At 38.0% G+C, this 16,674-nt stretch overlaps 1 protein-coding gene across 1 annotated transcript in view; it reads right to left on the bottom strand.

Moving 5' to 3' along the window:
* THSD7B (thrombospondin type 1 domain containing 7B) overlaps positions 1 to 15,944 on the bottom strand; it is a 6,482,604-nt gene extending 6,466,660 nt beyond the window's left edge. The window contains exon 1 of the mRNA XM_044074964.1: positions 15,629 to 15,944. The gene's annotated coding sequence lies outside the window, so the exon portion shown is untranslated. The remainder of the gene's footprint in view (positions 1 to 15,628) is intronic.
* Positions 15,945 to 16,674: the final 730 nt, after the last annotated feature.

Raw genomic sequence — 16,674 nt, 5'->3', positions numbered from 1 at the left:
GGTGATGGAGAGGTAATGAAGAGGTGGACACCGGTCCCATAGGGGGAAGAGAAACTGGAGATGAAGGTGGAGCAGAGTGAGTTGAGAGCACACACTGCATCACCTCGAAGGCACTGTGGCCCTGAGCTAAGAGAGACTCCAGCCTTGAGAGGCCAGGAGATCTCCTCGGCACTGAGGTGGGTGGCTCTGAGGCAGATGTGGGAGCCGTACTCTCCTGAGCCGAGGTGCCAAGTGAGAAAATCGGTTCCAACAAGGGTCTGATTCGACTCTCCCTCCCGGAGCCGGCCAGGGAGTGTCAGCCCCCAGGTCCCTCGATGGATGAAAGCATTGAGGAAACCGGAGCAAACAGAGCCCAGATATCAGTACTGATTACTAGCTCCGGTGGATCCAGCACAATGACTTCCATACTCTCTGGCTACAAACATTTGATTTGGAGGAGGAATCGCCATAGTAGAAGGTACTGTTGTCAGCTTCAAGATCCGATGGGCTGGGCTCGAGAGAATTTCAGCTAGGGTCCGGGTCTGAAGCAACCTCTTTAGTACCCGCTCCACGTCCTCATCAGGTAACCTGGAGGATCTTGAGTAATGACTGGAAGACTTGTGGCTACCTGCTGACTGTAATAAAGGAGACACTGGCACCAAGCTAACAGGCTCCAAGGATGGTGACCAGTTCATTTTTCATCTCCACAATGGCTCCAATGAGACAGATAGAGCCAAGGAAGAATTATGTTTCTCGACATCTTTCAGAGCCGAAAAAGCATCATGTTTGGTGCTGCTTGTTGGCTCAGACACTGGAGCCGATAAAGCAGACTTTTTGAGTCTTGTCTGATTTTTTTTTTTGGTCCGATTTCCTTCATCCACTTTTAATAAGCCCTCGATAGAAGCTTACTCCTCCTCTCCTGCAAAACCTTGGCACTAAAACTATGACAAATGGAGCATGAGTCATGAAGATAGAGTGGACCCAGACAGTACACACATCTAGTGTGCCCATCAGTAATGGACATCTTCTGAGTACAGGAATCACACTTTTTGAATCCTGACTTGTGTTCCTTAGCTGGTTCCTTAGACATGCTAGCTATAAGGAAAAAAATTCTCAATAAAAGTTAGAACAAAACTATAACTGTTATATAAAGAGAAAAACAACAAAACAAATTATCTAAAATAAGGTATTATTATTATTATTATATATTTTTTTAATGAGAAGGAAAGGGGGGAGGAGAAGTCTCTAAGTTAAATAACTATCTCCTCCACTGGAGGAGATGCCTCTAACTTAAATGGAGTACTCCTAAAAGGGAAAGGAGGAAGGAAAGGGGAAGAATCCTCTAATTTAAACAGATTCTTGAGGAGACAAGGCCCATAGAAAAAGATAGCCACAAAGATAAACTTACAAGGTTTAGAAAAGCTAAAATAGCACAAGGCTATTATGATAGCACTAATAAATAAAAACAGCAATTATAGACAGTAATTATTATAAAATATATAAAATATTACATTTTTCAACCCTGAGCCAGTGAAGACAATCCCGAAGCTTCAAGCGGCAAACGAGGTCTGGGGAATAGCCGCTAAGAACCATGGGATAGGACTCAGCCTTGAGCCAGTATAAGCTCTCGAGCTTTAGTATAGGCTGAGTTAGAGCTGAGGTTTTGGCTCCGAACCACAAGCATTAAGACTGAAGGTGAGATGGGACAACATAACATCAAATGGTTTAATGTAAAGTGAAGTAGTTAAGCACTAATTAATTCAACTCCAGTGCTTTTAAGAACAATTGTTCACTATATAGAATTCAGCAGCTTTGGTGACAGTTTTCTTTAATTTTTCATTTTTTGCTTTGAGTCACAACAATTTTTTTTCTTTTTTTTTTGTATTTATGTTCGGCATTACTGTATTGCAGTACACTAGAATAATACGCAATGCATAATCATGAGGCTGGTGGAGACTTCACATGCACATTCGTTCATTCATTACTCGCACATGTCACACACACACACACACACACACACACCATGGAGATATGTAGACGAAAAAACTGTTTTTTTTCACAGAAGGATGCTTTGCGAGCTGCGCATGTGTGCAGCTCTTGCAATTATTTCCCATGCCACAGCCCCAGCTTTTTTTTAAGCAAAGCTGTCTTGTATGTTTTTATTAATTGACTACTTGTCACTCCCTGTTGGGAATGTAGAAGGGTGCGGATTCGCTCTATCGCTGCCCCCAACATGGCTAGCAAATCGAAAGTTGCACCAACTGCTGAATTTGACCACAGCTGCTCGGACAGTGTAGAATATCAGACTCTTTATTTTGGGCCCTTTGAAACTGTGCACCGCTGGAGAAGACTACCACCCTGCGAAGAGTTTATATGAGCCAGCTGCTTCATTCTAAACAAAAAGCACCACCAGCAACAAGAAAATAAGTGAGTACAAGTCCAATGTACCCAGGATCAAAGCGCTTAAGCCACTGTTCTGGTTACTGCTGGTGCTTTTGGTTGTTGGTTTTAAAAACTGGGAATTGTGTGCTGCTGTTTTACATTCAAAACCCCCTTAACTGATATGAGCGAGTAACTGAAAGCAAAGTGAGTTCAAATCCCACTTCTCTGCATTACTATACTGTTGAGATCACTGCAGGGCTTGGTCTTCTCTGAAGTGCCTTCTGGTAAATTGGGGTGGGAGTCCGGCCCACATTAAATTCCACAGCATGGGGAATGGGTGATTCCCTTATCCAAATATCAGAATATAACATGCCCATTTCTTATTTTAAGTAAAAATTACACAGCATTCCTTTTTAAATCTTCCATTGTATTTATTGTACAGTTACTGCTGAATCTGTTTTTTTAATTGCTTTGGATCTGATCTGGCCATAAGAAATCTGATTTGTACGTTTCATCCAATCATTTGGTGGCCTTTATAGATAACTACAAGGCTATCATTCGGCAGCAGACTACTAGAAGTCTAGCCAATAACCACTCAAACTCTGCATCTATCTGTGAGGTAAAGACCTAATTATATAGCCACTGATTTATATTTCATGGTTACAATACATTGAGAGTCAGTAATATTTTTCTTTTCTTTATCATTATTATTATTTTTTTTTTTGTAGTGCAAAAGTTTTGACTTGCTACTGCAAACACACACACACAAAACATTTCAGCAGGAGAGTTAAAAGAGAAAGCAGAATTCAATCAATGAAAACCAGTAAAACTTATTCCAAAATATGTGCTCCTCGGCAAAAAACTTGTATTCCAGCAATGTTCTAAACTTATAAGAGCAATATTTAAAATGTGCTTGTATTTTTTTGACCATTTTGTTCCCCAATTGTTTTTTTTTGGCTTTGTCCAGATTTCTTGTCATAAGAGGTTGAAAGGTATGATGCATTTTAGAATAGGGGTGTAGCAAGCAAATTCCATTTTATGCATAGAAACTCTTAGTACACCGCTACCTCCAACCCCCCCCCCAACACACACACACACACACACAGGTTAAAAATGGACATCTCTCTTACAATGCTGCCTGCCCCTCCCCAGTTCTTTTCAACTGCCCCCCCCAAAAAAAACTATTAAAAACTAAATGTTTCTATTAGCAATATTGTACCTGTTTTTAAAAGCATTCATTTAGACAGTTGTAGACATAATATGACCTAAAAAATTGATGTGATGGTCAGAACAAAATGTATTCTGCAGAGTACAAAAAGTATGCCTGGCTATACCCAGTTATAGCCATTTATGTACACTAAAATAGCAGGTGATTAAAGCCCAGTCAGTCTGGCTGGCACCCTGTTGCAAAGATATGGCCCCTGTGAGAAAAATTATTGCTTATGCCATCTCTGATATTTCCGATTTTGAATGCCACTATACTAAAATTGAGCAAGAGTTTTGTCATCAGTTTGGAGTAATGAACAAATCCATTTGTACTTATATGGCTGTCTTTTTAAACTTGTATGAGATCAAACTCTTGAAGTCCTTTGCAATGTTCCTTAATCCAAATCTTCTGTCTGAATAGAACAGTCTGTGCATGTAGCTTTACACTGTCAGTATTCAATACACCAGTGAAAAAGGGCAGTCCTGTTAACATTGATTTAAAGTACCTGCTGCCATCATCACTTTGGGATTACAACAGTGACTCCAAAGTATCTGAAATTCATGTTAACTTAGCATATTCTGGGATGAGATTCATGAAGATACTTTGCACAGATGTACTATACATATATGTATATTGTTAAGGCAGCAGAGTAAGACTTATTATGGACACAATAGTGAGGAAGAATGTACTATCAGGCCACTGTCTCTTCTCACTTGTAATATCATGAGCAGAGCTAGTATCATGCTAACCCACAGAGCTGTACAAGTGTTGCATTAATCCATGAAATAGAGCAATGCATACTGATTAAATAGGGCTCATACAGTAGCACCCTTTGTAGTGCACTGTACAGCGTATCAGCTCAGTGTGCTTCAGAAAAATCCCCTAAAAGTATGTTGTGAAATGGGGGGGCCCACAAACGTGCCATCTACAACAGCCACCCAACCTAGTGTCCCACCTCCACCCCGTTAGTTAACTGACCAGACTGTGACACCTCCTTTTGCAAATTCCTGGATCTGCCACTGAAAAGTGACTGGTATTTGGAACTGTTCATAATTCCCACCACCTTGACTAAAGCCCCAGTTCCAGCTGAAGAAAAGCAACCCCAAAGCATGAAACTGCCACCACCATGCTTCACAGTGGGAATGGTATTCTTTTGGTGATGTGAAGTGTTGTTTTTGCGCTAAACGTACCTTTTGGAATTGTGGCCAAAAAGTTCAACCTTGGTCTCATCAGACCATAGCACATTTTCCCACATGCTTTTGGGAGACGATATATTGTTTTGCAAATTTTAGCCAGGCCTGGATGTTTTTCTGTGTAAGAAAAGCTTCCATTTTGCAACCCTATCCTATAGTCCAGACATATGGAGAATATGGGAGATTATTGTCACATATAGTATACAACCAGTACTTGCCAGAAATTCCTGTAGTTCCTTCAGTGCTGCTGTAGGTCTCTTGGCAGCCTCCCTGACCAGTTTTCGTCTTGTCTTTTCCATCAATTTTGGAGGGACGTCCAGTTCTTTGGAACATTACTGTTGTCCCATATTTTCTCCACTTTTTGATGAGTGTCTTAACTGTGTTCTATGGTATATCCAGTGCTGTGGAAATTTTTTTGTACCCTTCTCCTGACTGATACCTTTCAACAATGAGATCCCTTTGATGCTTTGTAAGCTCTCTGCGAACCATGGCTTTTGCTGAAGCAGACAACTGAGTACATATCAGGAAAATCCTACTAGGACAGCTGAACTTTATTTGGGATTTATCAGAGTCTCTTTAATTGATGGCAGGTGTGTACCCAGGAACACAATGCTGTAATTAAATCAAAAGGTGCTTCAACAAAGTATTAGTTTAAGGGTGTGCACACTTATGCAACCAGCTTATTGTACATTTTTTTATTTTTTATATTTTTCCCCTAACAGATTTGTTGGTTTTTCAATTGAATTGTATAGGTTACAGGTCACATTAAAGTTTTGAAATGATTTATTGTGGTCTCATTTTTTTTATATCACAAAAACCTGGCATTTTAACAGAGGTGTAGTTAAACAGAGTTAGCAAATATAAATAGCAGAGGTATAGTGGGCACAGAACACAAACACAAACACACACTTGCACATGTGCACGTGCTCACACACACACACACACACACACACACACACAAGGGGCTGCTATTGGTGGGTTTTTTTAAAATGCTGTATCATGTTTAAATAATTCAGTGTTTAACTGTCAAATGATGAGATTGCACTTGTAATTTCATTACACTTTCATTAGTTTCATGGAAACATTTGTGTAGCATCAATTAAAATTGCTCTCTAGCTGTAGAAAGCAGCTAATAGTATTCCCCAATATTTGAAATGTTGATATGCAAATACTTCAAGTTATCTCTACTTTTTATATGTACAGTTGATTCATGCAAGTCATTCTTCATCATTTTTTCAATGTCCAGAAACATGCATCTCTAGTAAGCTAGCACTCAGGCTCCCTCTTATGGATTCCATCCCCATAACTCCATGGTTGCACAAGTGAAAAAAACAAAAACAAAAAAAAACAAACACTGAAACCCACGTCTGGCTCATTCTATACAAATCAATCCAAGTTTGACTAATAATTCCCACATCCAGGAAAAAAAATAATAGGAGAAATCAAAGACACAAAGTCTACTGACTCTATTAAAGATCTCAGCAAGCTTTCAGAGTGGTGACGTAAGAACCATTGTTGTACAATGACAATGACAAGTGATGGAATGAATAAAGTTGCAGAAAAGGTTTAGATACTTGTGTGAATAAGGTTACCTTTATGGATATGTCTGTTGTCATGTTTCTCCTCTAAAACCCACAAGACAAATAAATTGTCACTTTTGAAGGATAAAGTGGAGGGTCTGGAAAATCACTTCTGTTCTAATAATCACATAAGGGATGACTATCAGAGAGCTCTGAGTTGGGGGACATGTGCCCCTATTTAGCTTGTCAATTGCAGCCAGTATTGCAGCCAGAAATCCCCTATCAACATCAAGAGGAAACCGAGTTTTGAGACCTCAGAGTCCCATAGGTTCTGTGCTCCACTAAAATATGTTCATACTGCTAAACTGTGGTGATAGAGAAGTTCAGATCTGCAGCAAAGATGGGACAAACCTTTCAGCTTCATTGAAGCCATGTCTGACTATGTTAGTATTTTTCTCCTGAGGAAGATAAATGAATTGTAGAAAGACCTTTGCTATCGTCAGATCACTCTGCTACAAGAAGAAAACATATCTATGTGGTTTAAATACCCAGCCACCATAGCTATTAAGTTCCAAAACAAAGAAAAACTGTTCTCATTCCCTGAAACATCATGCTAAAGGATCTCAAGCTGACATCAACCTTAAACAGCAATGGGCAAAATTAAATATATTGCTTAACAGTTGGTGGAGACTTGACTTTCTTGGGTAGTGTAAAAACTGACATGACTGTAAAATACTGGAATTAACTGGAAACAACTGAAATGAGACTGGAATGAATGCCTGTATCTGTTAATTACCCAGAACTCTGCAGAACAGGTGCCAGTCTCTCCTTTATGGGCCTAATCTTCTTGTACCTTTCAGAACAAAAGTTTGCATTCCCAGTAGTTCAGTTAGGAATGTTTTACTATGTACAGTGGAGGTAGATGTCAGCAATATTGGAATACTGTTTCCAATAACAGTGCTGATAAACTGAAACAGTCTGTAGAAATTCTATATTCCTTTCCTCCTGAATATTGTCCTTAATATTCTGGAATGCTGGATATTTGACCAGATTTCTGCACTTGTACTCGAGTGTCTACTGCAGTGACTTTCTGCATGTCTGTCCAAATGAACTAACTTAACTGACTGTATATAAAATATCTCCTAATAATATCAAAACCCTGTAAATGTCTACATGCTTCCTTAGCCTTGGTTCCCAAGCATTGTACCATGCAAACAAAATGTGTTTGTACTGTTCTTATCAATATTCTTGATTGAATATTATTTTCACTGACTAAAAGTACATTTACTGAAACTGTATATACACCGTAAGGGCCAGCACTATTACGGCTTCATTTGTAGATGTATACAAAGAAAATACTAAATTTTTGTGCATTGAAATGATACCTGATCTAACAGGTAGCATAGCTCTTGTGAAAATGTTCAATGGACTGATTCTATCCTATTTGTGGTCATATTTAAAATTTGCACAATAACAACTGGTTGTTAATAACAATTAAGCTGATCTTGCAGCTTATATTGAAAAAATGAGAAAACAGGTCAGCAACATGTGGCAAGAACACAGCTAGATTGAGGCGGCTAGTCAAATCCAGATGGGGCCTCCTTGCCAATGCTTTCACTTTGAGTTAAACTTGTAGTATAAAACAGGCTGACTTACTGGTATTGGTGAGAGTGGAGACCAAGATCTTCGCAGTGGTTTGATACCATAAATAACTACCAGGACATCTGAGGGGGGCTAATTATAAGAAATGCTCATGCAGCACTTTACATACTATAATAACGTACACCAGCATGTACGGATATGGAAGTTGGCTCTTTCCTTGTGAGATTGCCCATCCTTAAAAACTGCAAAAGGAAAACATCCTTTAAAGAGATATGGAGGAAGAAAAGGCATATGAAAGTTAGGGGAGCTAGCTCAACATGTCAGGAGCAAAAATGTTTTTGATTATTTTCAATTCCTGTGCCAACAACAGAGGACTGAAGTGGGGAATTATTGGGAAACAGAGATTATTCTATGTGATGAATTCAGACACCTGGTATCTCGATCTTTTATCCCATCATTTCAAGAGCTTACAAGAAGTAAGAGGTTAAGGGCAGAGCTCCACAAGTACCAATTCATATCACTCCTTGTCATCTTATGGGATTACTCCTTTTCATTTGCTAAGGTGCAGGTTCAATATACAGGTGGGGCCATTCTAACCACTGAGGGAGAATTAATAATATGGATGGGTCCTTTTCTTCTAGTTACATTAAAAAATATATTCTATTTATTTATAAAAACACTATCTTTTTTGTAGGGGGAATACTGTACACCTGCCCTCACTGTGAAGCAGGGGCTCAGTTTTAGGAGTGACACCTAATGCAGGATTTATGGAAGACACTAGGTGAAACTCTTTCTGTGTGGCTAGGACAGGCAGTTCCCTGTACAGTAGATTTATTCTTGCAAGCTGACCATGTCTGGTTTGCAGGCAAAGAAGCAAGTTTCAAGAACTGCTTTTGCAGCTTGAAGTATTCACAAGGACTTACATAACAGTAAGTGTGAATGATACTGATCAACTTAATAAATTGAATTTTTCAATACTCAGAAATGTGCCTCAGGTTGGCATGCTCATGGGAAATTATTTTATCAGCAAGACTTATTAGGATTACATTAAAGGTAAAAAAAATGACCCTATTCACTTCAGGTTGAATCTGCTTGACATTGGGGAGATACCCAAATAGCTGAATGATGTGTTAATGTTTAAGAAGCAGAACAGTACTTTATATTGTAAATAGTTATTTCATGGAATGTTGTTTGAATATGTTTGGTATTAATAATCAGTGTCCTTAAAATGAACAGAGGATTTATGTCAGTTTCTAATAACCTGTATACTAGGAAATGCTGCATTGACCATTTACTGTTTGTACTTTTATAAATAAAGCTGAAGTGATGCAGAAAAAAATATAGTTAATGTCACGGTAATAATTAAATGGGTCTATATCACAACAGCGAACTTAAAAAAGTTCTACTGTTGTAATATCGAACCGTTATGTTGGAAACCCAAGAAAACTGAAACCACAGAACAACGATTTTTTTTCCCAGGGGGGAAAAAAAAATCACTGTTTGGTTACAAAAAAACCCAAATAACTTAACCTTAAACCTAAACTGAAGTGGGGGGCTTTGCCCACCACAACCCCCAACATGGGGGCTATGCCCCAATGCCCCCCTTACTTAAATATACCAACTCCAAGATCGCACCACAGTGGAGGAAATAGCAAAGCCCTGAAAATGGCCCACTAACTTTTTTTCCCTGGGAAAAAATTCGATGCTCCGTGGCTTCACTATTTTCCACTTTCGGACTTCAGGGTTCTACATTACAATATTCACACTTGTTGTAGTTTGATGTTGTAATATAGACCCTAATTAAACAGTTCTGAAGTGGCAAGGCAGTGGAAATCAATGAAATCCATTAATAATTTAGAAGGACCTTGAGATTCCTACCATATTATGTTTAATATACATTTTCAATGTCATAAGGAAGATGTGAACAGCACCATTAATTAAGATATCAGTCAGTACATAAAAGTATCTGGCAAGATAGTGTGTACCACTTATATACTGCCCATGTGCCTGATGACAGTGTGCAGGACAGGCAACTACATCCTACAGTCAAGCCTATCACTCAGTTGGAGGAATGTGAATTCAGTCCTGGCTGTGAAACACTAGATAACTGGCTAAACGCCAAGCCACTTTGGATATTCTGGAGTAGTTCTGGGAGTTCATCATATGCTTCGGGATGAAAATATGGTGGCATGTCCTGGAGTGTTTTATAAGAAGTGCAGCAGTAGTATAAATTTGTTGGATTACACTCATGTGCACTCAGTCCTATTACATTGTCTGCATTCTTGGTATTAAGTCAAATACCTCCATGGTGGGTGTATAACTATGACCCCCAGTGCCTTTTTTTTTCATGGACAGGATATCAAGGGACATCCACGGTAAACCAATACTTCAAACTGTTGCTTGCAGAAAACACTGTATTTTCATCAAGGTACTTTTCAATCACCCTTGTCCACTGGAGCAGCTCCCTGCTGACAGTGAAGTAGACAAGATGAAAACCAGGACCATCAGATCAAAAGTCTTGGATTTCTACTGGAAAAGAATGCAGCGCTCTCTCTGTCTAACTTGTAGGAGCAACCCTTCGTGAAGGTGTTTATGTATCTAGATTTGCTTGGATGAATGAGCAATTGGGTGCAGTGGTTTTACAGCTGACCATGATGGGACTGTAAGAGCAGAGATGTGGGCTGAAACTTGTAGTATGAAAGCCAGTGTATGTTCCCTTCCTTAGCTATAGTCACAGCCTTTGAGGAGTGACTGAAAGAAGAAATCAGGGCTGCAGTTGTTGGAAGTGAGGTTCCTACACAAGAGTTGTTGGGCTTATTCTCTATCACAGAATATAAAACTCAGTAATACAAAAATGCTAAAGAATGATGTTACTTTTCCTCCAAATTGGGGATGTCTAGTGCAGTGATCTGGACATGTAGAGAGGATGTTCCATGGGTGCTAATCTTTGTGGATGTACTACACATTGGAGGAGTCCCTGAGACAGATCACAGAAACTTTGAGGGGATTCTTTCAGCTTGCCTGAAATTAAATACAATGAGTAAAAGACAATCTCTAGGGTTTGGGAAGTCTAGTCTGCCTTGGTCAGGTTGCTTTCACTGTGACAATTCGCACGGCAAGTGATTCAGAAAACAGATATATGCATAGGTTCATAGGTTCATAGATTAGTACTAAGCTAACTGCCCTTGCGAGCCATTTTAAGCTTAGCCAATTATCCCTTATGAGACTCAAACCCTGCACCTTGTGTTCGTAAGGCAAACACCTTAACCATTAGGCCACCCTCCCAACCCCCTGAATGAATAATTGAAAGCATTTAAAGAATCTCTATTTATAAGAGCTGCAAATATGCAAAAGGAATACTTATAAAAATGGATTTGTACCTAATAAATGTTTAGCCTTTTAGAACTTTAGGAGTATAACTATGGAATAAGATACTGGAATTCCATCAGTTGGTATTTATCATGCTTCATCAAGGAAATTCAGTACTTTTTTTTCTAGAGTACATACAGTTTGAAATGAGCCATGTGCTAATGGTTTATGAGCACTATTAGCAGATCTATCAGTTGCTGTCACAATATAATTTGACCTTATTTTTTGTTTTCTGATATTCATTTACCAAATCTGCATCAAAAACATGTATAAGGTGATGACAAAAAAGTGGGCTTCCATGCTGCAAATGATTTTGAATGTCATACTTCTGTGTCACATTTATATATAAAACAAGATGGTGTACTGAATCTGATATTTAATTCTCAAAAGGGTTCTGTGCTAAGTTTTGTCACCTGCAATCCCTTCTATCTTGAAATAAATGAAGAAATTCTAATGCCAACTTCAAATACTACATTTGGGGTTGTTAACAATAATAAAGTTAAATTCCCCAACTATGCAATGACCACTATTGTAAAGACTCAGAATATCTAGAATGATTTGTCTCAAAATTCTCAAAGTATTCTAATGAAGTTCTTATGGAATTACTTTGCATTTGTCACACTTAAGAGATTTGCAATTTTTTTCATGTGTGTACAAGAAGCATATATCAACAGAACTAATGTGTACAAACACTTTTTTTAAGTACAAAACACTGAATATGCCACACTTCCTTTATAATCAAAAATTACATAAACAACTACAAGACATAAGTCATAAATTATGAGTCAGTCTGCTATTAGTATACCATGTAGGGAATGGTGATGTTCTTCAGGTTACCTTAAAATCTTCATTTAAAATCTAATTCTAAGTCTCTACGAGGTGCCATTCTAAAAAGTATTCTTGCTTACTTGCAACAGTAATTTTTATGACAATTATATAAGTTAGTAAATGCCTCTTTTGTTGAATATTCTATCCGAAAAACTCAACTGACCATCATCATGTGACATATTTAAGGTAAGATAACTTTACTGGGGACAGGGGGACATCCATCTGGATAATGGTCCTTGAGGTCTTTATGGCAGAACCCCCCCTCCAAAAAAAAATCCAATATAAAGCATAGAAAGAAAAAAAATTATATTTTGTGTTGCAACTTTTATGCTTAGCATTCTTTTTTGGTTACAAGTGCTTAGCATACCTCAATGGACGTCTGCTGAAGAAATTCACAGATATAAGAATTAGAAAGCAGGACTATAGAAAGGTGACAATCACACAATTCTTTGCAAAAGATTTTCATACTAAATCATATTTCATTTTCAGCTTTTAATTATTAAGAAGTGTGTGTGTATTAAGATATTTCTCTGTACATGCTTTACAGCCATTTACATTGCCCTTCAAAGTTGTAGTCACCAAATGAATGCTGCTTCAGTTGTCATTTTTTAATGTAATATTGCCGGCAATATACAGCTAGTGCAAAAAGTAGCATCTACGTTAACAAAGCAACACCTGAAGGTTTCAATACACCTAGGTCAGATAAATGCTTCCATTATGCAGAAAGAGTGCATGTGTTTGTGTGAGAGCATGTGTATTACTCTTTGACATTTTTCAAATACCATATGTTTAAAAAAAGTTTTCAAAAAATTACTGTTAGCTTACAACACCCAACACCTGGTTGACTAAACACCCAACACCTGGTTGACTAACAACACCCAACACCTGGTTGACTAACAACACCCAACACCTGGTTGACTAACAACACCCAACACCTGGTTGACTAACAACACCTGGTTGACTAACAACACCCAACACCTGGTTGTCTAAACTATTTCAGATCATGCTGGCTTAAACATGCCTATCAGTTGTCATAGTGCTAAATGTATGTCTAAAGACAAAACAACTATAACATGTTAAAAAATTATTTTTAAAGCCAATAATAGTTCTTATTCATGTTATGTTATGGATGTGTTTTGTGAGAACAATAAGTGAATATTGGCATTTTTTTTCAAAATGCAGTAAGTTTACAAATTTGTAAAAAGTTTCAAGAATGTATGCCATTTGGCATTTACTAAACATTTTTGCAGTACTCTACAAGTGCAGGATGATACAAATGTGTATGTGTGTGAGACAGACAAAACAGATCAGTTGCAATTATGTTTTCAGAAGCAAGTCATACCTCTCTCTCTATCTGCATTTGTTTAAGGCAAACAGACATATTCATGTTGTGTTTTCTAAACCATCTTTTATTTTTCTCTGTCTCTCCACTTAAAACACCCATAGCATACTATGTCAACACCAAATGCACAGGAAGTAAAAGACATCTGCATAAAGTCTGCCATATAGTGGCAAGCCTCATCTTACCATATTTGTTCTATGCTTTTCTTTCATTTAATTAAAATTCAGGATAATTCTAGTCTGTTTGAAATAGCAAATGATGTTTCCATAGGATTCAACAATACAATTTCTTTGTTTTTACCAACTTGTGCAATGTGTATTTTCATTTTCCCTTAATGTATGCAATATGCAACCAAGATAAAACATTACACATCTCACTGGTATAGTGTGCCTTTATATTTTCAGTAAGTCAACTGATGTTCCAGCCAAAGCTACAGTAATTTCTTATACAAATCAAATCAGTTTTGCAATGCAAATCAGATTATGTAGTCTGGTTATAGTCTGTTTTATAACCAGACAACCATAATGTAAGGACTCTCATTTTTTAAACAAATGCTTCTTTTGTAGTTATAACTCGATAATAAAAGCTTGCCTGCATATGCACTATATCACTTAAAAAGATGTCCCTGCCTTATAAAAGTAGAGCATTTACTGATTCTTTCTCTGGGGGAAAGGGAAGGCATTATACCTTCCACTGATAACATTAAATAGCACTAATAGCTTGACTGAATAAAAATTACCTGCCCCTGTGGACTAGCTGCCTAATAATCTGCTGCCATCCTTGACACAGCATTGAACCATTTCACAGGAAGTTTAACAGTAAAGTTATACAGCTAGAGCTGAGATGTAATTTAGCGTAGCATTATAAATACTAGCAACATGCTTGGGGATCTTTTCCTTCCTTCTCGTAAGAATCTAATTATTTCATTTGCTCTACAACACATTATGTATTTTAATTTATTTACTTTTTTATTTAAAGTTATGGGGATTTTTCATACACTCTGTGTCATCTTGAACTGTAAGCATACTTCAAAAACGATACAGCCTCTAACTATCCACTGGTTTTGCAAATGCATTTTAAAATACTATTGCAGTTGTAAACTTAAATGTATCCAACAAAAACTGCAGTAATGACCATTTAAGCATAAAGCTGAAAAGTTTACTTGCCAACATCCACTTACATACACATCTATGGGCTTCACAGAGCATTTTCTATCATAACAACTCACAAAATGTTTTCTTTGATGACATCAACATCACTATCATTTTTATGGAAAATGTGTTTACAGTAAAAAAGGTCTCCTACATTATCATTGCTCTGCAAGAGACAACTCCAAGTCATGCACAGCACATTGCTAAGCCCAGAAACTGTGTTGTGAATCTTTAGGACAGGTAAAGACAAGGCAACTAGTTCCATCTGTATTACTTTACAGCACAGTGCACGCATCGCCCTCCCTTGGAACTTACACTGGACCCTAACAAGAGCCTCGGTATGGACAACCCTACCTTTTATTCTGTGGAATAAATGGTTCAAAATGTCATACACTTTCACTAGAAACTTCAACTCGGAAGCTCACAGCTAAGGTAACATGAGTTATCGTATGCTCCTAGAAAGTTCTTTTGATAAAGTAATATATCAATGCAATTTAACATAGATATTTAAAAAAATCTTAAGAATGAATGTTGTGTAGGAGCGCGAAACATGCAAATTTAAGGCTCAGCGTGAGGAATATTCCGCATGATGAAGTGCAGTTGGCAGATATACTGACAAGTACTCCAGTTTTATAAAAGCTGTTAAGGAATTCCCGCCGCACCCGACATCTAGATTCTAAAGCATTTTTGTAACCCCTACAGTACTAGTGTCATGTAAGCATACGCCACTTATGTATGCAATGCCAAGGTTTTGCACCTGCAGCAGCTAAACCATAAGCAAGTTCTCCTTAAATAACACACATTCTTAGTTAACGGGCTTAGAACATTGCTTCAGTTTCACCAAGTGTTAATAAGTCGGCCCAAATGAAGCGGCAATATAAGCCCAAGGTATAAGGCAGATTAGGCGATATTAAACCACTTCACCTGGAAAATATAAAAGTTGTGATGCCCCAGCTTTCTCGTTAACAAACAGCTTGAATATTCAAAAAAGTGGAATCCAACAGCATGCATGCCACTCACGCAGATAAACAGCAAAGTCAAGGAAAGCCCCTTACCAGATGATACTAATGGCAAATGCTCAGGGAGCAAGAGGCGTCAACTTCCAAGCCAAGCACAGAGTGCATGAAATAATGATGCCAGTAAGTAGAAATCCTTCTTCGCTTTGCTTCCTATTTGAGAAGATGGGTCGATGTGTGGAGACAGCCAGACTGCAAGCTCTGCAGGTGTAACAGCACAGTCTAGCGATAACTGTTTCCCACTACAAGCCTATTGGTTAGACGGAAAGATGCTAAAACCCAGCCTCTTTGTCAGGGAACAAGGCGAAGCCCCGCCAGGCATCTAGCCTGTCTAATTAGTCTTTTCACCGCTGCCACGAGCGTCCACTTCTCTCGCGCGCTCTCTGTCTCGCTCGCTCTCTCCTTTTCTCTCTCTCTCTCTCTCTCTCTCTCTCTCGCGCGCGCGCTGTCTGTCTTATATCCCTATTAAATCACATCGACAGCTTCCAAAAAAAGTATATAAAGGAATACTATATGATCTTTGACTCTCTGTTGCAGTTTGTATAAGTTAAAATCACAAGCCTGCAGCAAAACGTTGCTTGCCACTGAAGCCATTACACTGTAACAAACGAGCCTTGTGCGTATACAAGCTCCTTCCACTTGGAAAGGATAACCATTATCCGTGTTTATTTGTTATTAGATGACTGCTTAATATAAACAGCGCTGCATGCATTGCTATGCTGTATGCATTGAACAATGTAACTTAGCAACTTGGATCATTTTCTAATTACAAATTCGTATTTGGACAATAAAATCTTTATTTTACCACTATAATTCACTTTAAAATTACATGCATACTTACAACTGTGCATTATTAAGTCACTTGCAATGGTTGTAGTACTTAATTGTTAACAGACCTCTCAACCAATCGGGGACAAATTTCAACAAAATCAGGGACAAGTCAAGAAAAAATCAGGGACACTTTTAAAATATTAGTGCTATTAACTTGAAACATTGTCAGAATCAAATACACATTTTCTGAAGTAAAAGAAGTATATAACTCTTAATTATTGTCATTATTCATTAAGTGTAATTCACCACCTTTC

This window comes from Protopterus annectens, chromosome 6.part0 (assembly GCF_019279795.1).
Source record: "Protopterus annectens isolate FY-2018-M chromosome 6.part0, PAN1.0, whole genome shotgun sequence".
Classification (NCBI taxonomy): Eukaryota; Metazoa; Chordata; order Ceratodontiformes; family Protopteridae; genus Protopterus; species Protopterus annectens.
This window is presented reverse-complemented; position numbering and strand designations above follow the sequence as displayed.